At 48.7% G+C, this 3712-nt stretch overlaps 1 non-coding gene across 1 annotated transcript; it reads left to right on the forward strand.

Annotated features, from left to right (window-relative positions):
* The first annotated feature begins 1102 nt into the window (after positions 1–1102).
* Positions 1103–1184, forward strand: TRNAL-CAA (transfer RNA leucine (anticodon CAA)). The gene has a single exon. It is a non-coding gene; the product is annotated as a tRNA-Ser (tRNA).
* The last annotated feature ends 2528 nt before the right edge of the window (positions 1185–3712 follow it).

The following is a 3712-nucleotide window of genomic DNA, read 5'->3' on the forward strand; positions in this document are numbered from 1 at the left end:
GAAGCTAAGATAAAATTTCTCAATGGTTTAAATGACTGCTTCTTGGAGAAGCTGCTACAAGAACCCACAAGGGGAGAAGCAATTCTCGATTTAGTCCTGAGTGGAGCGCAGGATCAGGTCCAGGAGATAACCGTTACAGGACCGCTTGGGAATAGTGACCATAACATAATGACATTTAACATTGTTGTGGTGGGAAGAACACTTCAGCAGTCCAGCACTCTGGCATTTAATTTTAAAAAGGGGAATTACACAAAAATGAGACAAATTACATTTGTCTGTGCTTGTGGATCCCGCTATCTTTGGCCTGGAAAGGTCCTATGTAGCACTGTGGTTTTTCTGTAACCCTATTGGAAGGCCTGTAGGTATTCAGTAGGTCTAAACTGAAGCCTTCTGCAGCCAGATGGAAGAGCAGTAGCAATTAGTTGTAAAGCCTGGAGTCACATGCTCATATTCCAGCTATATGACATTTAAATAGTGTTACACATGGCTGGGGAGTGGAGGGAGGTGTCTTATCCTAGGGGCACCCACTGTCACCAGGCAGGAAACAGATCTCACGGTGAGTAGAGAAAACTTAACAGCATTTTGTCTGGCAAGACTGCTTACCAATAGTTGTGTTTGTGCAATGGGTATTCTATGATTCTTGTCCTCACTTTCCTATTGTTTGTCTGTGTGATAGTCTGGTTTGGATCTGTTTCTGTCTGCTGTATAATTGATTTTGCTATGTGTAAATCAACTAAGGTGGTGGGGTATGATTGGTTAGGTAATTCTGTTATATTTGATTAGTGAAATTATACTAAAATAATTGGTTAAGGAAGAATTAAGCAGTATTGAGTTTCTCTATATAAACTGGGGTCCAAGAAGGAGACCAGCAAGAAGAAGAAAAAGGGGAGAAGAGAAGAGGAAGAAAAAGGGAAAGGAAGACCAAGAAGGAGGAGAGAAGACCTTGAAGCAGAACTCACCTCCAAGGCAGCCTAAGACGACAACAGCCAGAACTCCTCTGCAGAGCTGTTGAAATGGTTTGCTGTGTGAATCCTATGGCAGGTGATGTTAGGACTGTGCACTGGGATTATTTACCAGTTTCCCTGGTTCCCCAATGCATGCAGCTGTGATGGCCGAGTGGTTAAGGCGTTGCACTCGAAATCTAATAGGGTTTCCCTGTGCAGGTTCAAATGCTGCTCATAGCGAGGCCTGTGTTTTGGCCATACCCCTTCCTATGGCAACAAGGGCCTCTCTAAGGGTACGTCTAGACGACAGGCTTTTGTCGACAGGTACTGTCGACAAAGCTTCTGTCGACAAAGAGTGTCTAGACTACATTCAGTTCTGTCGACAAAGCAAGCCGCTTTGTCGACAAAACCCTGTAGTCTAGACACAACCCTAGATGCAATAACACCTTCTGTCGACAGAACTCTGTCAACAAAAGGCGTTATGCCTCGTAAAATGAGGTTTACCAGCGTCGACAAAACTGCTGAGTTCTGTCGACGTTATGTCGACAGAACTCAGTGGTAGTGTAGACGCAGGTATAGTTTTGTCGACAAAAGTCCACTCTAGACACACCCTTAGTTACCAGGAGTGGGGCTGTTAGTGTCGACATCTAACTAATTGCACCATTAGGCCCTGTCTTCACTCAGGTAGAGATTTCTGCTGCAATCCATCTCGGGGGTTACGTCTACACTGCAGGCTTTTTGCACAAAAACTTGCAGAGCATTTATACTGCACTCATGTTCTTCCGCAAGTAAATTTACAGTACAGCATCAGAAAACAGTTCTTCTTCCGGAAGAGTTATTCCTCTCCCCACGAGGAATAAACCCTCTTGTGCAAGAGCTCTTCCACAAGAGGGCAGTGTCAACAGGCAACATTAATTTCTTGCGCAAGAAGCCCGTATCTGAAGTGGCCGTCAGCGCTTTCTTGCGCAAGGGAGCGTCCACACTGCTATGGATGCTCTTGCGGAAAAGCACATCTTTTGCACAAAAGCACATGGCAGTGTGAACGCTCTCTTGTGCAAGACCTTTTGCACAAGAACTATTCCGCAAAAGAGTTGTTGCACAAGAAGCCACCACTGGACGCTCTACCTCGACTTAGAGCCCCAGGAGGCACTGGGGAGAATGACTTTGAATAGCCCTGGGCAGGAACTATTTTGAAATAGCAGTAGTGGAGCATCCACACTACCACTATTTCAAAATAGCTATTTCGGAAGAGGTGTTATCCCTTGTGCAATAAGATTTACTGATTTGGAACTAAGCTGTGGCTGGCTTTTGGGGTGCGTGAGTAGAATCAGAGAGGGGCCACTGGAGGCTCTTGGCCCTCTGGATGGCTCTGCTTGTGAAAAAAATAGGGACCACACATTATTGGAGAATGTAGGTAAGGATCCCACTGCTTCTCACATGCTGAGCGCTCTACCACTTGAGCTAATTCCCCTGCTATGCAAGTGCTAAATCTCTTGGTGACTCTGCCCTTCTCCACAGGGACGTCTGTCTTCCAGGTCAGTTAGTTGAGGGAAAGGAGATGGATCCAATGAGGCTCCTCCTCACACTCGTGCTTGGGACCCTCATTCTCTCTCTGGCCTCAAGGGCAGATCTCAAGAAGGAGACTCCCTGAAGAAAAGCCGGGGGAGGGGGGGGGGGGGGGGCTCTGAGATGGCCCCTGCCCTGCTGCCTGTCCCACCTGGCCATTGTCATGGATTCTTTGTGAGGTCATCGCCTCCCAACCTCCTTTAGGCCAATAAGCTGAGGGGCTGCAAAAGGCCCTTGTGATGTCCTGAAAATAATCAGCGAAACGGCATTCTGCAGGAGGGTTTTCGTTGCGCTAGAAGGGGCAGTGTAGACAGCTCCTTCTGGCACAAGAGCTTCTTCAGCAAATATGGTGGCTCATAAACTATGCAAATGAGGCTCGGCGATATTCCACGTTTAGCCTCATTTGCGTATTACTCGTGCAAGAAGCCGCAAGTGTAGACATAGCCTTCTTGTCAGCTCACTGCAAAACACCTCACAACGGAGAGTGAGGGTGAGAGTGGATAAACCCAGCTGTGCTGCAGAGCAGCTGTTAGATGGGGAAAGAGAGGGGCCCCCTTGGCCTCACCGAGCAACACACACATATAAGAAAACTTCAGTTGTGTCAGGATGGCCGAGTGGTCTAAGGCGCCAGACTCAAACCATCCCTCAGTGGGGTGCTCTGGTCTCTGAATGGAGATGTGGGTCTCCCCTGCCATTGTAGAAGCTCTTGCTTAGGATTTCTCTGAGGCTGCATCTACACAGCAGCGTTCCTTGGGAATAACGGCCATTATACTGCAATAACAATGGAAGCATCTACACAGCAATTCCATTATTCCGACGTCTGTAACGCTCCATCCAGGCCAGTGGTCTGAGGAGCCAGGAGGTTTCCAGGCTGCAGACAGCCAAGCCCACAGGTAAAGACAAAGCAAAGTCCCAGCCACTTCCTGCTCAGCCCAGCGGGGTCTCTGTGTGGTCCCCAGACCTTTTGTTTGCTGTTGCCAAGTTGCAGGGGCCCAGATTCTACAACACTCACGGGCCCCACTGGAGGGGGCTGGTTTGATGCTTCACCCCTCCGGAGACCCCAAACTCCCCCAGTGCTCTGAGAGCCCAGTTTGCTGAGACCCTCCTCCCCCCTGCCTGGGACTCTGTTTGCTTGAGACCCCAGAGCCCTCCCTTGGGCTGCCTGGCATGTGGGGACTCAGGTCTAGTGGTGGATTTGCAGA

Source organism: Pelodiscus sinensis, chromosome 31 (genome assembly GCF_049634645.1).
Source record: "Pelodiscus sinensis isolate JC-2024 chromosome 31, ASM4963464v1, whole genome shotgun sequence".
Lineage (NCBI taxonomy): Eukaryota > Metazoa > Chordata > Testudines > Trionychidae > Pelodiscus > Pelodiscus sinensis.